Source organism: Mustela nigripes, chromosome X (assembly GCF_022355385.1).
Source record: "Mustela nigripes isolate SB6536 chromosome X, MUSNIG.SB6536, whole genome shotgun sequence".
Taxonomy (NCBI): domain Eukaryota; kingdom Metazoa; phylum Chordata; class Mammalia; order Carnivora; family Mustelidae; genus Mustela; species Mustela nigripes.
The window spans coordinates 54,950,386-54,974,529 of NC_081575.1; the positions used below are offsets into that span (position 1 = coordinate 54,950,386).

The following is a 24,144-nucleotide window of genomic DNA, read 5'->3' on the forward strand; positions in this document are numbered from 1 at the left end:
GAGATTCATAGATTAAGTTTAGACTTTAAAATTACCAAAATACTGAAACATTCTTGTTAGAATTATCTGACAGATATATAAATGTCCATGAATTAACTGCTCTTTTATTAAGAATTTAAAACTTTCTTGGAATTTTTGGAATTTTTTGGAATTAAAACTTGCTTGACTTTAAAAATTGTTTCATGGGGCGTTTGGGTGCCTCAGTCATTAAGCATCTGCCTTCAGCTCTGGTCATGGTCCCAGGATCCTGGGATCAAGCCCGGCATTGGACTCTCTGCTCAGCGAGAAGCCTGCTTCTCCCTCTCCCACTCCACCTGCTTGTGTTCCCTCTCTCACTGTATCTCTCTCTGTCATTTAAATAAATAAAAAATCTTTAAAATATTAAAATTGGGGGCACCTGAGCAGCTCAGTGGGTTAAGCCTCTGCCTTCTGCTAAGGTCATGATCTCAGGGTCCTGGGATTGAGCCCCACGCTAGGCTCACGGCTCAGCAGGGAGCCTGCTTCCCCCTCTCTCTCTGTCTGCCTTTCTGCCTACTTGTGATCTCTCTCTGTCAAATAAATAAAATCTTTTTTAAAAAATAAAAAAACTAAAAATAAAGAAAATAAAATTTTAAAAAATTCTTTCATTTGACTTGTCAAGTGTAAGAACGTATTTTACAATACTACCTAACTCTAGTTATGGCTCTAGGACTTTAGAGTCTACAAGTTAGACTCACATAATTTATTTTTAACATTCAAAATAAAATGTGATTTTTATACTTCTGAATTTGTTCATCCTGCGTGTCAATTAATTTATTTTAGATTTCCTTATACTTTGACAAGTAATAAACATTTTGGAAAACTTCACTGAACAAGCAGGTGATGCTACAAGATACCAGATCAGTATAAACAGTATAAACAGTTCTCATCTGTGTTTCCTGGAGTTGGCCTAGAATGTTTCCTATCCCCTTCTAATATCTCTTAGCCTCTTCTAATTACCTTTTTGCTTCCTCTCCTCACTTCTAAGTCTGGCTGTAAAATTTAAACCATAAATAAAGGGCCTGAAATTCCCTAGAACTTATCTTTGTGGCTGAAATTTGCATATTATTACATTCTTGTGAAAATATTGACAAAATGGGGCTACACATGTTCAAGAACACTGGGCCAGATACCATACTCAATATGTCACTACCGCCAATAGAATTATTACCAAGTTTCCACAACATATGGTGATAAGTAGTAAGGGTCTCTACACAGCTTACCATCTTCAATAATCATCAATATTGCACAGCATTAGAACGAATTTTCCTGACTACAGAAAGACTGTCCCCCACATAGAAGTTATAACTAGATGTTGAGTCTGCACTGGCTTAGACCCAAGAATTAAACAAATGAAAGAAGGCTATATTTTGGGTTTGTCAGGATCATTTTTACCCCATACAACTGATAAATACATTTTCATACTTTGAGTCTTCTAACTTGTAGTGTGTGATGCAAGGCAATGAAGTTAATGGCAATGACTGTTACCCAGTACCCCTCTCTGATTGAAGTTAGTTTAGTAGAATCAGAGATGCAGAATTCTTACTTTTGAAACCAAAACTTAGACCACAGAATCACATTTATCAATTGATAAACAGCATACAAAACACATGACAAGAGGCAACAAAATATCAGAAAGTGAGAACACCAGCTAAGAACTCATAGAATCATTGGATTTAGGTTTTTTAGACATTTTGAAGATAAATTGAATATTCGCTATCAAATACCACTAGTAAGTCCTATCTCTGATGTGAGAGTAACTAAATAAAGTGCTATATTCACTAATACTCAAATAGGGAAAATTACTTAGAGTCTGAGAAAGAAACAGGGTTTTGGAGGGGAGGGGTTTGGGCGGTTGGGTGAGCCTGGTGGTGGGTATTATGGAGGGCACGAATTGCATGGAGCACTGGGTGTGGTGTATAAACAATAAATTCTGGAACACTGAGAAGAACTAGAATAAAATAAAATGAAAAAAAGAGCATTTTATGGATATGGTCATCCTTTGAGATAAACTACTCCAGTGGATTTGAATCTGGACTCTAAAGAAAAGTAAAGTGCTGGTGGTTAGTATAAGAAAATATAAGAGGGAACTATTCCTTTTCATCCCTTCAATTAGTAGTGAAGCCCTTCTTTTCCCTACATGATATATTGGGAGTCTGAACTGTTATACTTTACTACCCACCACCACCACCACTTGACAGCTTAGAAAATTAGCCCCTGAGATTTTAAATTTTTTGGCCAACATTACATAGAAAATTAGTGTCAGAATCTCTGACACTAATCTCTTAGTGAGATTCGTGTCACTTGACTCCTAATTCAAGATACTGCCCCTGAATTCATCACCCTGTTTCCCCTATATATTAGGGGAACCACATTTTGAACTCTCCACCAAATATTATCATATCTGTTTTATTCTCATGGGAACATAATAAAATTGACAAATGTGCTATACATTTAGATAGTAGAAGAGATAGACAAGATCTGTGCCCCTTGATCTCTAAGCAAGTGCTTTTTCTATACCACACTACTTTTAAAGCAAAGCCTGGAAACTGAAAAACCAAGGCTGCCAAATATATTTTGCTTGCTCTGCCCAGAGCTATGAAAATCTGAGAAATTTATATAAAATCTGAATTTCCAGAAGACTCTAAAAAAATCTTCTAAAATATCTGGTCCCACATATTTACTGGCTCATCACAACTATATGAAGTAGAGAAGCAATGGCTACCCACAGACAGAACATGCCCTCTCTGTCCCCTGCATAATTGAGGTCCCACAATGTCCTATGATCTTACATGTGGCCCTCTTAATTAATATATGTTATATTCCTGTTTCCATTAGGAATTTGAGTTTTACGGCCACTATTTTTCTTAAAGATTTTATTTATTTATTTGACAGCAATCACAAGTAGGCAGAGAGGCAGGCAGAGAGAGAGGGGAGGAAGCAGGCTCCCCACCGAGCAGAGAGCCAGATGTGGGGCTTGATCCCCGGACCCTAGGATCATGACCTGAGCTGAAGGCAGAGGCTTTGACCCACTGAGGCACCCAGGTGCCCCTTATGGCCACTATTTTAAAGTTCATAGATATAATTGACTTCAAACATCACTCAATTTCCTCATAGAAAATATGAGATATCTGGAAACTTCTATACATGTGTACACTATTGATTGAGGGTACACTAAAAGTGCTAGATTGTTTATCTACCTAGAGTCATATGTACTTTCTTTAATTAGGAAAGACAAGCCTTCAATCCTTGAAGTAGAACCTTTTTACTATTTTCTCATATACAACAACAAAAAAAAGCCTAAAGCAAGCTGTGTTAAATTAAAATAGATTTAATTAGAAACCGTTATTATACTCCAAGAAACCTCATCATTCAATCAGAGTAATAGTCATATATTCAAAATTCTAGCAAATCAATAACATGTTTCTTATGTTTTGATATATGTATACATAATGAAATGATTGTATACCTCAAATATATACAAATTCTGTCAATTATACCTCAATAAAGCTAGCAGAAAAATATTTCTTGTGCTTTGAAATAGGAGCCAGCTGTTAACCTGGAATTTATTTTGCTATATTTTGGGGATTACTAAATTACCCTTTACATGGTTCCTTAAACATACAAGATCTTTTAGTCATGTAACTTCTTTTTCTGGCCCAATATGATAAACAAAATATTGATTGGGAACAAATGTAAAATATAAATAGGACATAAGTCAAACAATGCTCTGTCCATCCTCCCAACTTCATCTGTAATATACAAATGGCCAGTAAAGATAAATTGATAAAACATTTTAAAGTTCTCTTTGTAGATGTGATTAAATCATATCAGCTGTTGCATTTCCACAGTTGGAGATTTTAGGGAGCTTTTCTCTTACTCTCTTAGCTAATAACTTTATTCATTTTATATGTCAACTCTCACTCCATAGCAGCAGTTATAAAGCTATTTAATCTCTTTAGTAATCCCAGAATTTTTTATAAGTATGTAGGCTAAGAAAAATGACTGAAAATGTATTTTATTATAAAAGTATAAAAATAAAGGCCTGGATATGTTAGGCTTATTTAAGTTGTTGGAAGACATCCAAGCAAACTCTGTATTACTTAATTCCCCAAAGACACATTCTTCTCATTCAAACCCAAACAATTAAAACTGACCATTTTCTTTCTTTCAGGAATTTATTTTTCCTCAAATGATTTAGGGATAACAAAACTCTTGGTCATATTAAATATCTGCTTCTTTTGAAAGAATTTGGTGCATAAACTTGACTCTTTTAAACATCAGTGAGTTTAAAATCAGAATCTAGAGAAAAAAGAAAAAATGAATATGGGATGGGGTAATAGCAAAGATAAATAAACCTATGACATTTTAAAAAATGTGTACAAAAGGGCACTTCAGGATATATATTGTATTAACAAAGGCTGTCAATATAATTTTAAAAATACAAGACTCTATGCCAATTGCATCTCACAGATGATCTTTTACACGAACAGAACTTTGTCAATCCAGTCTGTAGAGTCTCAATAGATTCAGTGATACTTCCCATATTACCTATGATAATAAACAATCTCAGAATTACAGTTCAGAATATCAATTGTGTTTTTCATGGCAATGATCACAAAAATAAGAATAACATGTTCTTCTCACAATACAGTAATAATTATAGTCAGTATGCACAAAATGAGTATATGTTCTATCAAGGAAACCAATTACATATCTTTAGTGGTACTATAAATGCATCTGAAATGGGTTTTTAAATAATATATTTCCACATATTCAAACTCAAAAAATCAGTCACATAAATGAATTGATTATTGAATAGCTTACCTGAAATGATTTATATTGTATAAAACTATAAACATCCCTCAGAATCTTCATATATTTTTAATCTCTTAATACTGTGGCATCTTTGTCCACAAAAATTCTGTTGGAAATTTTTTCCCTCATTGTCTTGCTATCCATGTTTGTAGGCTTGGCTAAAGACACAAAGAGAGACCCTTTGAATCTTGTCCTTGCTCTATGGGAGTTCTACCCAGCCTTTTATTTGGGCTTTTTAAAACACTGAATACTAGTTATATCTCATGTCTTCTAGTTGATCATCATGTCTTGTTATTGCATGTTCAGAAAAACTCACAGAAAGCACTAAGGAAATGTTCCAGAGGCCAAACAAAACATTTATTGTAGATATATATTAAAATCCTTAAAGCATTGGACAAAATAACTTTTTTACAAGCCTCTATTTGGCTTTAGGCTTGATGGTTTGATATCATACTGAGATGATAATAAGTTGACCCACTTCCTAAATAGTATGCTGCCTATGTAGAGAAATTAGTAGCAGCCTCCAATTTGGAATTGCTAAAATGGTGTTTCCTTCATAGCATTTATAACAATGTGTAAATCTTTTATCTATTTCATTATTTTAGATCTATTTCCCCTATGAACATGCAATCTCCATCTAAGAATGTGTTTGGGATTCTTGTCCACTGTTTCACTCCAAAACCTAAGAAAGATGCTGGCACAGAATGGGCACCCAGTAAATATTTGTCAAATAAACTGAATTTTTATTTCAGTGTATGAAGGGACATTTTATTCATTCAAATTTGTTACTGTAGAGTCTTCAAACTCATTTTCATAAAACATATTTTAAGAACCTATTTCCACTATGCAGCGTAGTTTTAATCATTGATGGTGATGCTTAATTTATGTTAGAATAACCATGGTGCTTTAGAATCTGAGTAAACTTTCCCTGAGCACCTAAAATTGATCAGAAACATCATGAACCCAAACTTAGCTAATGACATCAAATATACTGAATTATTGATGAAAAAATATATATTCATTATAAAGTTATTCAGAGAGAAAAATATTTTAAAAATTTACTTTAATTATACCTTGACTTTTTTTTTTTTAACATTTGGATTGTTTAGTGACACTTAAATTAGATGTAAAATGCTGACAGTTCTTTAAGTAGAACTCAGCTAAGCTGTTCCTAAGAAAATGACTTCATATGCCAGTTGATCATTCTTGGTCATCCTATCTGGTTTAGTCTAGCACAGATCAAGACAATCAAGCAAAGGAATCTTGGCCTAAACATACTTTCAATGTATTACTAAAAGGCAAAAGTGGAAATGAAGAGGATTACTTAAGAAAGTGTATTAAATCCCTTAATATTCATCCCCCTTAATGTAATCCCCAATGAGGGCTACTCTACTATCTAAAATAAAATTAAAATTAAAATAATAAAATAAAAAGCATGTTCTACATGAATTAAGCCCCAGAGGTGTTACTTAAAGCTACAAATGATTATCTTTTGAAAAAGTAGATCTCATTTATGTGTCTAAAATCTTATGTTAAATAACATCTTACTGTTACACAGATTTACAGTTAATGAAGCATTTATTCTTTACTAACGAATGAAGTACAACTATTCTGTGTATAAAGTGGGTTTGATATATTGTTCCACTTTTAAATACCTAGAAGCTGAAACTGGAGTCTTTAAAGTCTGATTCCATGCCTTCCACTTTTTGTTGTTTACAATATTTATCTATGAGAATATGACTGAAATACTGTTTTGATAATTTCTTTGATCATCTTGTCACTTTCCTGGCATGTAAAAAACCAAATTCTTTAAGAATTAAAGAAAGCTCTTTAAACATATTTATAACTGATATATAACAATTTGTTTACTGATCCCATGGAGGTCACATTTATCTCTTCACCCTATGAATATCAACTTCTTAGCTTAGTATTTATTCTACAAATACTTACTAATCAACAACTATGTACAAAAGGTCTTTGCTATGGGCTCGGTAGAATACAAAGATTTTTAAGCATGATTCTCAATATCAAGAATATTATAATCTAAAAAAAGTGATAAATCATAGTCCCAAATTATCACACTGAAAGCCTGTGAATGATAAACCACACATTCCTGACATAGAGTAGGCACCCAAGAATATCTGATGAACAATTGTTGAATGAATGGTTGATATAAACTAAGTGATATAAGAATTTAGAAGAAGGTATCCCTTTTACCTGAAGTGGTAAGTCATTGTAGAAGAGAAGAAATTTGATTTGAATCTTGAAGATAGATTTTGAAAAACAAAGACAGAAAAAGGACAAAAACACTTTAAGAAACTGCAACTGACAAGATGTGAAGAATGAATTGTTACAAAAGAGTTTGAAGGTGAGACCAGAGAGGAGGTTACTACAATGTTCTCAGCATGAAATGACCAAGTTGATAGAGAAGAGGATCAGATAGAAGGGGTATGTGTAGCAGAAGTCTAAAGCTAGCATTAATATGATTGGAAGCCTAAATTTACATGGAAATAGCATATAGAATAGAGCAAAGAACTCGGAGTTTATGACTTTTTTCCATGACAAGTTATTTTACAACTTGCATAAAACCAAGTTAAAAATGAATTTTCAAATAACCACCTCCCGGAAGCAATAGTGTTAACAGAAAGAACACTGAACAATGCATAAGGAGACTTGGGTATTAGTCTCAACTATGAAACTAACTAGCTGTGTAACCATAAACAAATGACTTCCCTTCTTTACATACCAGTATCCTAATTTGTAAAGCCAGGGTTGTACAAATTGACCTGTGTGGCCCATTATATCTCAATACTCAAATAACTCAACAACTCAAATACCCTATGGTTCTCTTATACTTAAGTTGTTGCTATTTTCTTAAACTATAGGTAGATGAAAATGAAATTCCTCTAAAAAGTTAGTGGCAACTGCAGATTAGTTGCTACTCTTTAGATATACTATTTTTATAAACAGTTATTGGAATGTTTGTTACTGGTATTCAGTTAAAGGCATGTCCTTTCTATGTTTCAGAAAAACATTGAAAATTCTTCAGACATTTTACTTCTTTTTTTAAAAAAATCCAGAATACACCAGCTGTCTCTACACCTTAAAGAACTGGAGAATCAACAACAAATCAAACCAACTCCACACATAAGAAGGGAAATAATCCAGATTAGAGCTGAGATCGATGAGTTAGAAACCAGAGATACAGTAGAATGTATCAATGAATCTAGAAGCTGGTTTTATGAATCAATAAGATTGATAAGTCATTGTCCACACTAATCCAAAAGAAAAGAGAGAAAGCCCAAATTCATAAAATTATGAATGAAAAGGGAAAGATCACAATGAACACCAAGGAAGTGGAAGCAATCATCAGAAGTTATTATCAACAGTTACATGCCAATAAGCTAAGCAAACTAGATGAAATGGATGAATTCCTGGAAAACAATAAACTCCCATAATTGAACCAGGAAGAAATTGACAACCTGAATAGACCGATATCTAGTAATGAGATTGAAGCAGTGATCAAAAATCCTCCCAAAAAACAAGAGCCCTGGACCTGATGGATTCCCTGGGGAATTCTACCAAACTTCCAAAGAAGAAATAACATCTATTCTCCTGAAGCGGTTTCAAAAAATTGAAGCACAAGGAAAACTTCCAGACTCTTTCTATGAAACTAGCATTACCTTGATCCCTAAAACAGGCAAAGACCCTACCAAAAAGGAGAATTTCAGACCAATATCACTAATGAACATGGATGTTAAGATTATCAACAAGATCCTAGCAAACAGGATCCAACAGCACATTAAAAAGATTATCCACTATGACAAAGTGGGATTCATCCCTGGGCTACAAGGATGGTTCAACATTCACAGATCAATCAATATGATAGAACAAATTAATAAGATAAGAGAGAAGAACCACATGGTCCTCTCAATTGATGCAGAAAAAGCATATGACAAAATCCAGCATCCGTTCCTGATTAAAATGCTTCAAAGTAGAGGGATAGAGGGAACATGCCTGAACTTCATAAAATCTATCTATGAAAGACCCACAGCAAATTTCATCCTCAAATGGGAAAAAGCTTGCAGCCTTCCCGTTGAGATCAGGAGCACGACAAGGATGCCCACTCTCACCACTCTTGTTCAACATAGTATTAGAAGTCCTAGCAACGCAGATGATATGATACTATATGTGGAAAACCCAAAAGACTCCACTCCAAAACTGCTAGAACTTATACAGGAATTCAGTAAAGTGTCAGGATATAAAATCAATGCACAGAAATCAGTTGCATTTCTCTACACCAACAGCAAGACAGAAGAAAGGGAAATTAAGGAGTCAATCCCATTTACAATTGCACCCAAAACCATAAGATACCTAGGAATAAACCTAACCAAAGAGACACAGAATCTATACTCAGAAAACTATAAGGTACTCATGAAAGAAATTGAGGAAGACAAAGAAATGGAAAAATGTTCCATGCTCCTGGATTGGAAGAATAAATATTGTAAAAATGTCTATGCTACCTAAAGCAATCTACACATTTAATGCAATTCCTATCAAAGTACCATCCATATTTTTCAAAGAAACGGAACAAATAATTTTAAAATTTATATGGAACCAGAAAAGACCTCGAATAGCCAAAGGGATATTGAAAAAGAAAGCCAACGTTGGTGGCATCACAATTCCGGACTTCAAGCTCTATTACAAAGCTGTCATCATCAAGACAGCATGGTACTGGCACAAAAACAGACATATAGATCAATGGAACAGAATAGAGAGCCCAGAAATAGACCCTCAACTCTACGGTCCACTAATCTTCGACAAAGCAGGAAAGAATGTCCAATGGAGAAAAGGCAGCCTCTTCAACAAATGGTGTTGGGAAAATTGGACAGCCACATGCAGTAAAATGAAATTGGACCATTTCCTTACACCACACACGAAAATAGACTCAAAATGGATGATGGACTTCAATGTGCGAAAGGAATCCATCCAAATCCTTGAGGAGAACACAGGCAGCAACCTCTTCGACCTCAGCCGCAGCAACATCTTCCTAGGAACAACGCCAAAGGCAAGGGAAGCAAGAGCAAACATGAACTATTGGGATTTCGTCAAGATCAAAAGCTTTTGCACAGCAAAGGAAACAGTTAACAAAATCAAAGACAATTGAGAGAATGGGAGAAGATATTTGTAAACAACATATCCGATAAAGGACTAGTGTCCAAAATCTATAAAAAACATAGCAAACTCAACACCCAAAGAACAAATAATCCAATCAAGAAATGGGAAGAGGACATGAACAGACATTTCTGCAAAGAAGACATCCATATGGCCAACAGACACATGATAAAGTGCTCCATATCACTCGGCTTCAGGGAAATACAAATCAAAACCACAATGAGATATCACCTCACACCAGTCAGAATGGCTAAAATCAACAAGTCAGGAAATGACAGATGCTGGCGAGGATGCGGAGAAAGGGGAACCCTCCTACACTGTTGGTAAGCTGGTGCAACCACTCTGGAAAACAGCATGGAGGTTCCTCAAAATATTGAAAATAGAACTGCCTATGACCCATCAATTGCACTACTGGGTATTTACCCTAAAGATACAAACAGAGTGATCCAAAGGGGCACGTGCACCCGAATGTTTGTAACAGCAATGTCCACAATAGCCAAACTATGGAAAGAACCTAGATGTTTATCAACAGAATAATGGATATAGAAGATGTGGTATATATACACAATGGAATACTATGCAGCCATCAAAAGAAATGAAATCTTGCCATTTGCAACAACATGGATGGAACTAGAGCATATCATGCTTAGCGAAATAAGTCAAGCGGAGAAAGACAACTATCATATGATCTCCCTGATATGAGGAAGTGGTGATGCAACATGTGGGCTTACGTGGGTAGGAGAAGAATGAATGAAACAAGATGGGATTGGGAGGGAGACAAACCATAAGTGACTCTTAATCTCACAAAACAAACTGAGGGTTGCTGGGGGGGGGGGGGTGGGGTTATGGACATTGGGGAGGGTATGTGCTTTGTTGAGTGCTGTGACGTGTTTAAACCTGGCAATTCACAGACCTGTACCCCTGGGAATAAAAATATATGTTTATAAAAAATTAAAAAAATTTTAAATTTAAAAAAATTAAAAAAAAACAACAACAGAAACACACCAGTCCAAAACCTTTGGGATACTGTGAAGGCAGTCCGAAGTGGAAAATACATAATCATTCAAGCCTCAATCAAAAAACAATAACAAATATAAAAACAAAACAAACAAACGAACAAAAACCAAAAAAACAAAAAACTCTCCACAAACAAAGATACTGAATTCACCAAAGAACTTTACACCTTAAAGAACTGGAGGAAAAAAAACAACAGATGAAGCCTAAGCCATGCATAAATAGAGAAATAATTATGATTAGAGCAGAGATCTATGAATTAGCAACTAGAAATACAGTAGAGCAAATCAACAAAACTATAAGCTGGTTCTTTGAAAGATTTAATAAGATTAATAAACCATGGCCAGACTTATCCAAAAGAAAAGAGAAAGGACCTAAATTAATAAAATTATGAATGAAAAGGGAGAGATCACAACTAACACCAGGGAAATAGAAACAATCATCATAAATTATTGTCAACAGGAGACAAGATGGCAGGGAAGTAGGAGGAGGCGCCGTTTCAACCTGTACCCTAAAGTGAGCTGATTACCTACCAAAGAACTCCGATTGCCCATGAAATCAGACTAAGAACAGAATTATACACATCTGTCTCTCTACAGGGGCAGAAGACACCAGTGGGCACGTAAAGCAGAGTGGGAAGGTCGGACTGACATCAGAAGATAAACAAAAGGGGGAGGGAGCCACCAGAGGTGACTGATTGGAAAGTAATACCCCTAATATAAGGGTGCCCTGCATCTGGGGACCATCATTAACTTGGAGACTGGTTGAAAGTACTCAAAAAGAGCAAAGGATCATGGGGTGTGGGGGGGAGGGAGGGAAGTGTGGAAATCGGGGTGGCTAGGGACAGGGGCTTACGTTCCTGGACCTAGGATTGCCTCCCCTGGTGCTGAGCCAGAGAGAGTGAGGAGGAGAAACCAGTTCTTGGTCCCTGAGCCACCAGCGCCCCCGAGAACACTTGGGGTCTGGCTCCTGTGAGGGGCTGGGAACCACTCCAGACGGCACAACGCTGAGCTGTGCTACAGAGCCTGAGATCCGTGAGCACCTCACCCTCCCCTGAGACAGGTGTGGGAAGGCCAAGCGCGGAAACCTTAGACCCTCGCCATTGTTGCAGAGCCTCAGATGCATGCGTACCTTAAACCCTCCCCTGAGAGATGTTCGTGAAGGTCCAGCCTGGTGCTCTCGGACCTGCGCCCTGCTACCAGAGCCTGACACGCAGGCACGACCCACAGCCTCCCCTGAGAGAGGTGTGTGCAAGCCCGGTGCTCTTAGACTAAGAAAGACCAGGCACTCCCATCCAGGGCCAGTGGGAAAATCTCAGTGTGCAATCGCAGCTTGGAACCTCTCTGGCAGTCTGGAGCTGCCCAAACAGCCACTGCTGCCGTGATTTGGGGTACAAGCAGAAGATCCTGTGTCCCCAGGGACCACGACTCAGAACCTCCTCTGCCAGCGGCCAAAGGGGAATTTATATGGACTTTGCAGCACCTACAGGGGACCAGACTGAAGCTTCTCTCTGAGAGGGAGGTCAGGGTGCAGTTTGCTTTCCTCTAAAACTACAAACACCATCAAAAGCGGTCAAGGTGAGAGGAAAAAAAGAAGTGAACAAACATAAAAACCTCCAGAGAACAAAAGCCTGAAAAAAAAAAGTTTCCTCAGAGCCCACCCCCTTGATGAGGGCAGGAGGACTTAACTCAGGGAACGTCATTGACTGAAAACCCACGTGGAAGACCCCACCTCCAGAAAACGAACCAGGAAAGAAAAAGAAAAAAAAATAATAAAAAGACTACAAGAGAACAACCACCACCACTTTATAGGACAACTTTTATTTTTAACTTATTCCCACTATTCTCGTCCATTTTTTATATATAAATAGTTTTTTAACATATTTACCATCACAGTGAGATGTCTAGTACATCGAATTCCATAATAACCTTCTAACCTGAACTTTTTGATACATACACCTGTGTTTTCATTTGCGTTTCTATTTTTTAAATTTTTTTTCAAAAATTTAGTTTAGTTTAGTCTAGTTTATTCCTTTTTTATTTTTATTTTCTAATATTCATATAGAGTTAAACTTCAAGGTAATCCCATTTCCCCCAATCAATGCTACCTCTATAGGTAAACCAATTTTTTATCCCCCATATCTTAGGAAAGTTGAGTCCTTTAACAAAGATATCAAGATACATCCAGGAAGAACCAAAACAACCTTCCTTGCCCACACTGTGAATTTATAACCACTCTCCCATCTTTTCTTCAACCAGTGTGTCTGTGTTTTTGTTATTGTCCTGATAGTATATAAATCTTATACTTGAGGTTTTTTTGACAAGGTTCTTTCTTTTTGTTTGTCTGTTTTTGTATACTTCATAAATCTTACCTTGGGGCCCATTTGGGCTGATCTCTTTTATCTTCCCTTTTTTTCCTGTCTCTCTCTCTATTTTTTTTTCTTTTTCTTTTCTATTTTCTCTCGTTTGGGTGGGGAACCCTGATAGCTCAGAAGTGTTCCAGGGTGCACCTTGACTGCACCACAGTTCATACATCCAGCTATACCCATTCAGTCTTCTCTCACCAAAATAACTAGGAGGAGGAATGCCCAGCAGAAGAAAAATACAGAGGATGGGCTTTCTGCAACAGAGCTAATGGCTATCAACATAGACAATATTTCGGAAAGAGAAGTCAGGCTAACAATGATCCAGGCAATAGCTAGGTTGGAGAAAGCCATGAATGACCAAACAGAATTGGTTAGGGCCGAACTGAAAGCAACAAGGGATGGTGTTCACAATGTTAGGGCAGAGCTGAAAGCTACTAGGGATGAGGTTTACAATGCTCTCAATGAGTTCCAATCTAATCTAAATTCTCTCAAACCTAGGGTGACTGAGACAGAAGATAGAATTAGTGATCTGGAGGACAAACAGAGAGAAAGGATCAGGAGGAAGCCTGGAACAAACAGCTTAGAAGTCATGAAAACAGAATCAGGAAAATAAATGATGCCATGAAACATTCCAATGTCACAATTGGAATCCCTGAAGGGGAGGAGAAAGAAAAACGTATAGAAGATATAGTGGAACAAGTTCTTCATGAAAATGTTCCTAATTTCGCGAATGGAACAGCGTTCATGTACTAGAGGCTGAACGGTCTCCACCCATGATTCTAGATTCCAGAAAAACATCAAGGCACCTCGTAGTCAAATTGAGGAATCATAAATGTAGATACAATCTCTTGAAAGCTGCTAGAACAAAGAGGCTCCTTACTTACAGAGAAAAGCTCATCAGAATAACATCAGACCTGTCCTCAGAGACTTGGCAAGCCAGAAAAGGCTGGCAAGATATATTCAGGGCACTAAATGAGAAGAACATGCAGCCAAGAATACTTTATCCAGCAAGACTGACATTCAAAATGGATGGAGAGATAAAGAGTTTCCAAGACCGGCAAGGTTTAAAAGACTATGCGACCACCAAGCCAACACTGCAGGAAACATTAAGGGGGGATCTATAAAGGAGGAAAAATTCTAAGAATAGCATTGAACAGAAATATAGAGACAATCTACAGAAAGAAAGACTTCAAAGATAACAGGATGTCAATAAAAACATATCTATCAATAATCACTCTCAATGTGAATGGGCTAAATGCACCCATAAACAACACAGGGTTGCAGATTGGATAAAACTACAGGACCCATCCATATGTTGTCTACAAGAGACCCATTTTGAACCTAAAGATATAACCAGGATGAAAATAAAGGGATGAAGAAGCATTTTTCATGCCAATGGGCCTCAAAAGAAGGCCAGGGTAGCGATTCTCATATCAGATAAATTAGACTTTAAACTAAAGACTGTAGTCAGAGATACAGAAGGACACTACATCATTCTTAAAGGGACTATTCACCAAGATGATCTAACAATTGTAAATATCTATGCCCCCAATAAGGGAGCAGCCAATTACATAAGAAAACTGCTAATCAAGATAAAGAGTCATTTTGATATGAATACGTTAATAGTAGGAGATCTTAACACACCTTTCTCAGAAATAGATCATTGAAGCAGAAAATCAATAAAGAAAAAAGAGCATTGTATGATGACACATTGGACAAGATGGACTTCATAGATATATACAAAACATTCCACCCTAAAACAACAGAATACTCATTCTTCTCAAGTGCACATCAACCTTCTCCAGAATAGACCACATACTGGGTCACAAATCAGGACTCAACCGATACCAAAAGACTGAGATTTTTCCCTGCATATTCTCATATCACAATGCTTTGAAACTGGAGCTCAATCACCAGGAAAAAGTCGGAAGGAACTCAAACACCTGGAAACTAAAGACCACCTTGCTTAAGAATGCTTGGATCAACCAGGAGATCAAAGAAGAACTGAAACAATTCATGGAAACCAATGAGAATAAAGACACTTTGGTCCAAAACCTATGGGTTACAGCAAAGGCGGTCCTAAGGGGGAAATACATAGCCATCTAAGCCTCCCTCAAAAAAATTGAAAAATCCAGAATACACCAGCTGTCTCAACACCTTAAAGAACTGGAGAATCAACAACAATTCAAATCAAATCCACACATAAGACGGGAAATAATCAAGATTAGAACAGAGATCAATGAGGTAGAAACCAGTGATACAGTAGAATGTATCGATGAAACTAGAAGCTGGTTTTTTGAAAGAAACAATAAGATCGATGAGCTATTGGCCACACTAATCCAAAAGAAAAGAGAGAAAGCTCTAATTCATAAAATTATGAATGAAAAGGGAGAGATCATAATGAACACCAAGGAAGTAGAAACAATAATCAAAATTTATTATCAACAGTTATATGCCAATAAGCTAAGCAAACTATATGAAATGGATGCATTCCTGGAAAACTATAAACTCCCATAATTGAACCAGGAAGAAACTGACAACCTGAATAGACCAATATCTAGTAACGAGATTAAAGCAGTGATCAAAAACCTCCCAAAAAACAAGAGCCCTGGACCTGATGGATTCCCTGGGGAATTCTACCAAACTTCCAAAGAAGAAATAACACCTATTCTCCTGAAGCTGTTTCAAAAAATTGAAGCACAAGGAAAACTTCCTGACTCTTTCTATGAAGCCAGCATTACCTTGATCCCCAAACCAGACAAACACCCCACCAAAAAGGAGAATTTCAGAACAATATCACTGATGAATATGGATGCCAAGATTTTCAACAAGATCCCAGCAAACAGGATCCAACAACACATTAAAAAGATTATCCACCATGACGAGGTGGGACTCATCCCTGGGCTACAAGGATGGTTCAACATTCCCAAATCAATCAATGAGATAGAACAAATTAATAAGAGAAGAGAGAAGAACCACATGGTCCTCTCAATTGATGCAGAGAAAGCATTTGACAAAATCCAACATCCGTTCCTGATTAAAACGCTTCAAAGTAGAGGCATAGAGGGAACATTCCTGAACTTCATCAAATCTATCTATGAAAGACCCAGAGCAAATATCATTGCAATGAGAAAAAGCTTGCAGCCTTCCCGTTGAGATCAGGAACACGACAAGGATGCCCACTGTCACCACTCTTGTTCAACATAGTATTAAAAGTCCTAGCAACAGCAGTCAGACAACAAAGAGAAATAAAAGGTATCCAAATTGGCAATGAAGAAGTCAAACTCTCTCTCTCTTCACAGATGACATGATTCTTTATATGAAAAACCCAAAAGACCCCAGCCCCAAACTACTAGAACTCATACAGCAATTCAGCAACGTGGCAAGATACAAAGTCAATGTACAGAAATCAGTGGCTTTCTTATACACTAACAATGAACATACAGAAAAGGAAATTAGAGAATCAATTCCACTTTCTATAGCACCAAGAACCATATGATACCTGGGAATAAACCTAAACAAACAGGTAAAGGAACTGTACTCAAGGAACTACAGAACACTCATGAAAGAAACTGAAGAAGACACAAAAAGATGGAAAACCATTCCATGCTCTTGGATCGGAAGAATAAACATCGTTAAAATGTCTATACTGCCTAGAGCAATCTATACTTTTAATGCCATTCTGATCAAAATTCCACCGGTATTTTTCAAAGAGCTGGAGCAAATAATCCAGAAATTTGTATTGAAACAGAAGAGCTCCCGAATCTCTAAGGAAATGTTGAAAAACAAAAATAAAACTGGGGGTATCACGTTACCTGATTTCAAGCTTTACTACAAAGCTGTGATCACTAAGACAGCATGGTACTGGCATAAAAACAGACACATAGTCCAGTGGAACAGAGTAGAGAGTCCAGATATGGACCTTCAACTCTATGGTCAAAGAATCTTTGACAAAACAGGGAAAAATACACAGTGGAAAAAAGACAGTCTCTTCAATAAATGGTTCTGGGAAAATGGACAGCTGTATGTAGAAGAGTGAAACTCGACCATTCTCTTACACCATACACAAAGATAAACAAAATGGATAAAAGAGCTCAATGTGAGACAGGAATCCATCAGAATCCTAGAGGAGAGCATAGGCAGTAAACTCTTCGATATCAGCCACAGCAAATTCTTTCAAGATACTTCTCCAAAGGCAAAGGAAACAAAAGTGAATATCAACATTTGGGACTTCATCAAGATCAAAAGCTTCTACACAGCAAAGGAAACAGTCAAGAAAACAAAGCAGCAACCCACAGAATGGGAGAAGATATTTGCAAATGACAGTACAGACAAAAGGTTGATATCCAGAATCTATAATGAACTCCTCAAACTCAACACACACAAAACAGATAATCATATCATAACATGGGCAGAAGATATGAACAGACACTTCTGCAATGAAGACATACAAATGGCTATCAGGCACATTAAAAAAAATGTTCATCATCACTAGCCCTCAGGGAGATTCAAATTAACACCACATTGAGATATCACCTTACACCAGTTAGAATGGCCAAAATTAGCAAGACAGGAAACAACATGTGTTGGAAGGGAAGTGGAGAAAGGGGAACCCCCTTACACTGTTGGTGGGAATGCAAGTCGGTGCAGCCACTTTGGAGAACAGTGTGGAGATTCCTCAAAAAATTAAAAATAGAGCTTCCCTATGACCCTGCTATTGCACTCCTGGGTATTTACCCCAAAGATACAGATGTCTTGAAAAGAAGGGCCATCTGTACCCCAATGTTTATAGCAGCAATGGCCACGGTCGCCAAACTGTGGAAAGAACCAAGATGCCCTTCAATGGATGAATGGATAAGGAAGGTGTGGTCCATATACACTATGGAGTATTATGCCTCCATCCGAAAGGATGAATACCCAACTTTTGTAACAATATGGACGGGACTGGAAGAGATTATGCTGAGTGAAGTAAGTCAAGCAGAGAGAGTCAATTATATGGTTTCACTTATTTGTGGAGCATACCAAATAACATGGAGGACAAAGGGAGTTAGAGAGGAGAAGGGAGTTGGGGGAAATTGGAAGGGGAGATGAACCATGAGAGACTATGGACTCTGAAAAACAATCTGAGGGTTTTGAAGCGGCCAGGGGTGGGAGGTTGGGGGAACCAGATGGTGGGTATTAGAGAGGGCACAGATTGCATGGATCACTGGGTGTGGTGCAAAAACAAGGAATACTGTTATGCTGAAAATAAAATTAAAAATTAAATAAGTAAAAAAAGACTTAAGTATAAATCCTTTATACTTGGAAGCAAAAGGTGAGGAGTTAAATAAGATCTTCAACAGAAAGCTTAGATTGTAAATATTAAGGAGATTTTCTCTGTAGTATAAACTAGTGAGGGATGGGGGAAGCATGCAGTATTCAAAGTGTTTGATTCATAGAATGAAACCTGTATTAGTGTTTATTTTTCTAATTAATTTCAGTAGAATTTCTTAAATTAAAACATTCCCACAGACCATCACAGACACCTTCCAAAACTGGCTAGTAACTACTTCTACCAGAGGGATCACTCCTCTAAAGTTTCTCTTATTCTTTTCACTGATAATTCTTCATTATTTAAGGGAAATTGCAAATGAAGCTGTGTCTTTTCAATTACAAACAAGTTCTCCCTGAAAACATTATGTCTGAAGAGCAATAAACAATTAAGACATGACATTAAAACAATCTGAGGGGTTTTAAGTGGGGGGGGGGGGGGAGGTTGGGGGAACCAGGTGGTGGGTATTAGAGAGGGCACAGATTGCATGGAGCACTGGGTGTGGTACAAAAACAATGAATACTGTTATGCTGAAAATAAATAAAAAATAAATTTAAAGAAAAGGCATTGACATTAAGATAAGAAAAGTGAATAAAATTATATTCATGTTTATAACTCTATATTATACTGAAAAACTATTATAAAAATTATTTGTAAAGTCACAGAGAATATCCTGAACTCTAACATGAAATAGTCTATGTGCCCAATGATTGTATTCAGTCAAATATCTCCCATAATTTCTGGGCATAAAACCACCACTAGGGGCACCTGGGTGCCATAGTAGGTTAAAGCCTCTGCCTTCAGTTCAGGTCATGATCTCAGGGTCCTGGGATGGAGCCCTGCATTGGGCTCTCTGCTCAGCGGGAAGCCTGCCCGCCCTCCCCTTCTCTGCCTGCCTCTCTGCCTACTTGTGATCTCTGTCGAATAAATAAAATCTTTTTTTAAAAAACCACCCGTATTAAATCCAGAGAGGCTGCACCATGTTGCACCATGTTGCAAACCCACCAACAGTGAAAGAGAGCTCCCTTTCTTCACATCCTTGCCAACACCTGTTTCTTGTGTTGTTGGTTTTAAGCATTCTAACAGGTGTGAGGTGATATCTCATTGCAGATTTTATATGTACTTCCCTGATGATCAGTGATATTGAGCATCTTTTCATGTGTCTGTTGGCCATCTGTGTGTATTCTTTGGAAAAATGTCAATTGATGTCATCTGACCATTTTTAATGGGATTATTCCTTTTTTGGATGTTGAATTCTTTAAATATCTTGGATACTTACCCTTATCAAATATGTAATTTAGAGATACCTTCTCCTATTCCAAAAGTTGCCTTTTGTTTTTGTTGATTGTTTACTTCGCTCTGAAGGTTTTTATTTTGATGTAATCTTAAAGTTTATTTTTGTCTGTGTTTCCCTTGCTTCAGAAGACATATCAAGAAAGAAGACATTACAGCAGCCATCAAAGAACTGACTGGCTCTGTTCTCTTCTAGGATTGGTGTGGTTTCAGTTCTCCCATTGAGGTCTTTAACCCATTTTGAGTTTATTTTTCTGTGTGCTGTTAGAAAGTGGTCTTGTTTTTTTCTTTTGAATGTGGCTGCCCAGTTTTCCCAATACCATTTGTTGAGGATAGTATCTTATTCACACTGAATATTCTTTCCTCCTTTGTAGAAAATTAATTGACCATATAGTTGTGGGTTCATTTCTGTGTTTTCTGTTCTGATCGATTCATCTAGGTGTCTATTTTTGTGCCAGGAACACACTGTTTTTGATGACAACAGCTTTGTAATATAACTTGAATTCTGGGATTGTGAAGCCCCCAGGTTTGCTTTTCTTTTTCAAGGTTGCTGTGACCATTAAAGATCCTCTGTAGTCAAATACAAATTTTTAGATTATTTGTTCTAGTTATATGAAAAAATGATGGTGGTATTTTGATAGGGATTGCATTAAATGTGTAGATTGTTTTGTGTAGTATTGACATTTCATTAATATTTGATTTTACAATCCACAAGAATAGAATGTCTTCCCATTTCTTTGTGTTGTCTTCAATTTCTTTCATCAGTGTTTTACAGGTTTCAAAGGACAGGAGTTTCACTACCTTGATAAGGTTTATTCCTAGGTATCATATTGTTTTTGGTGCAAGTGTAAATGGGATTGATTCCTTAATTTCTCTTTCCGCTCTTTCATTATCAGTGCATAGAAATGCAAGAGATTTCTTTTTGTTGATTTTTCTATCCCATGACTTTCCTGAATTTGTGTATCAGTTCTAGCAATTTTTGTCTTTCAGGCTTTCCACATAGAGCATTATGACATCTGTGAAGAGTGAAAGTTTTCCTTCTTCCTTGCTGATTTGAATGCCTTTTACTTATTTTGTTGTCTAATTGCTGTAGGTAGGACTTTCAGTACTATGTTGAATAAAAGTGGTGGGAGTGGATATCCATGACTTATTCCTGACAGTAAAGGAAATGTTCTCAGTTTTTCCCCATTTAGGATGATATTTACTGTGGATTTTTCATATATGGCCTTTATTATGTTGACATATGTTTTCTCTAAACCTACTTTGTTTTTGAGTGTTGAGTTTGAAAAGATCTTTATAAATCTTGGATACTAGCCCTTTTTCTGTAATGTCATTTGTAAATATCTTCTCCCATTCCATGGGTTCCCTCTTTGTTTTGTTGACTGTTTCCTTTGCTGTGCAAAAGTGTGTTTTTTGTTTGTTTGTTTGTTTGTTTTCTTTTGTTTTTGTTTTATCTTGATGAAGTTCCAAAAGTTCATTTTCACTTCTGTTTTATTTCCCTTTGGAGCTGTATCTTGAAAGAAGTCACTGTGCCTGATGTCAAAGATTACTGCCTATGTTCTTCTCTAGGATTTTGATGGATTCCTGTCTCACATTGAGGTCTTTCATCCACTTAGAATTTATTTTTGTGTATGGTGTATGAGAATCATCCTGTTTCATTCTTCTGTATATAGCTGTCCAATTTTCCCAGTACCATTTACTGAAGAGACTGTATTTTATTGGCTGGATATTCTTTCCTAATTTGTTGAAGATTTGTTGACCATACAGTTGAAGGTCAATTTCTGGAGTCTCTATTCTGTTGCATTGATCTGTTTCTCTTTTTGTGCCAATACCATGCTGCCTTGGTGATCACAGCTTTGTAATATAGCCTGAAATCAGGCATCATGATGCCCCCAGCTTTGGTTTTCTTTTTCAACATTCCCCTGGGGATTCAGGGTCCTTTCTGGTCCATACAAATTTTGGAATTATTTGTTGCAGCTCTGTGAAAAATGCCCATGGTATTTTGAGAGGGATTGAACTGGAAGTGTAGACTGCCCTGGGTAGCATAAACGTTTCATAATGTCTATTCTTCTAATCCATGTGAATGAAATGTTTTCCATCTCTTTGTGTTTCTCAATTTCTTTCTTAAGTATAGCTCCTTAACCTCTTTGTTTAGGCTTATCCCTAGGTATCTTATGGTTTGAAGTGCTACTGTAAATTCAGTCAAAAAATGGGCAGAAGACATAAACAGACATTTCAATCCAGTCAAAAAATGGGCAGAAGACCTGAAGACATTTCTCCAAAGAAGATATACAAATGGCAAACAGACACATGAGAAAGTGTTCAATATCACTAACCACAGGAGAAATACAAATCAAAATCAATGAAATATCACCTTATACCAGTTAGAATGGCAAAAATTGACAAGACGGGAAACAACAAATGTCAGAGAGGATGTGGAGAAAGAGGAACCCTCTTACACTGTTGGTGGCAATGCAAGGTGGTACAGCCACTCAACAAAATACTAGTAAACCAAATCCAATAATACAATAAAAAATTCACCATGACCAAGTGGGATTTATTCCTGAGTTGAAAGGGTGTTTTCTCGTTAGTCAAGTGGTACAGTATTTTCTCATTAGTCAAGTGGTACATCACATAAATATGAGAAAGGATAAGAACCATATGATCATTTCAATAGATGTGGAAAAAAATTTGACAAAGTACAACATACGTTCATGATAAAAGCCCTCAATAATTTTTTTATTTTTTATGATTTTTTATTATGTTCAGTTAGCCAACATCATTAGCCATCATTAGTTTTCGTTGTAGTGTTCAATGATTCATTAGTTGTGTATAACACCTGGTGTTCATCAGCACACGTACCCTCCTTAATACCTATCACATGGATACCCCTATCTCCCCACCCCTTCCCTTCTGTAACCTTCAGTGTGTTACCCAGAGTCTGGAATCTCTCCCTTCCCCTATGGTCCTCTGTCCTGTTTCTTATTTTCCACATATGAGTGAAATCATATGATAATTGTCTTTCTCTCCTTGACTTATTTCCCCTAGCATAATCCCCTCTAGTTCCAACCATGTCAATGAAAATGGTAGGTATTCATCCTTTCTGATGGCTGAGTAATAGTCCATTGCATATATGTACCACATCTTTATGCATTCATCTGTTGAAGGGCATCTCATCTTCTTCCATAGGTTGGCTATTGTGGATATTTCTGCTATGAACATTGGGCGTGTTGCCCTTCTTTTCACTACATCTTATCTTTGGGGTAAATACCCAATAGTACAATTGCTGGGCCATAAGGTAGCTCTATTTTTAAGTTTATGAGGCACCTCCATACTGTTTTCCATAGTGGCTGTACCACTTTGCATTGCCACCAACAGTGTAAGAGGGTTCCCCTTTCTCCACATCCTCTCCAACATATGTTGTTTCCTGTCTTATCAATTTTTGCCATTCTAACTGGTATAAGGTGATATTTCATTGTGGTTTTGATTTGTATTTCTCCTATGGTTGGTGATATTGAACACTTTCTCATGTGTCTGTTTGCCATTTGTATATCTTCTTTGGAGAAATATCTGTTCAGGTATTCTACCCATTTTTGACTGGATGATTATTATTATTATTATTATTATTATTATTATTATTATTATTATTTGGTTGTTGAGTTTGTAGACCCTGGATACCAGCCTTTATCTGTAATGTCCTTTGCAAATATCTTCTCCCATTCCATTGGTTTCCTATTTGTTTTGTTGACTGTTTCCTTTGTTATGCAGAAGTTTGTTTGTTTTTATTTTTTATCTTGATGAGGTCCCCAAAGTTCATTTTTCCTTTTGTTTCCCTTGCCTTTGGAGAGGTGTCTTGAAAGAAGTCACTGTGGCTGATGTCATTGAGTTTATTGGCTATGTTCTCCTCTAGGACTTTGATGGATTCCTGTCTCACATTGAGGTCTTTCATCCATTTCGAGTTCATCTTTGTTTATGGTGCAAGTGAATGGTCAAGCTTCACTCCTCTGTATATAGCAGCCCAATTTTCCCAGCACCATTTGATGGGAGTTCTCTGTGTCTCTTTGACATGGATGTCTGTTTTCTTCCCCCAGATTATGGAAGTTTGCAGCTGTTATTTCTTCAAAGAAACTTTCTCTTTCTTTTTTCTCTA

General features: G+C 36.9%; 1 protein-coding gene across 1 annotated transcript in view; it reads right to left on the reverse strand.

Moving 5' to 3' along the window:
* Window positions 1-24,144, reverse strand: part of DACH2 (dachshund family transcription factor 2) — an 848,671-nt gene that overhangs the window by 599,815 nt on the left and 224,712 nt on the right. The gene's annotated exons all lie outside the window — the stretch shown is intronic.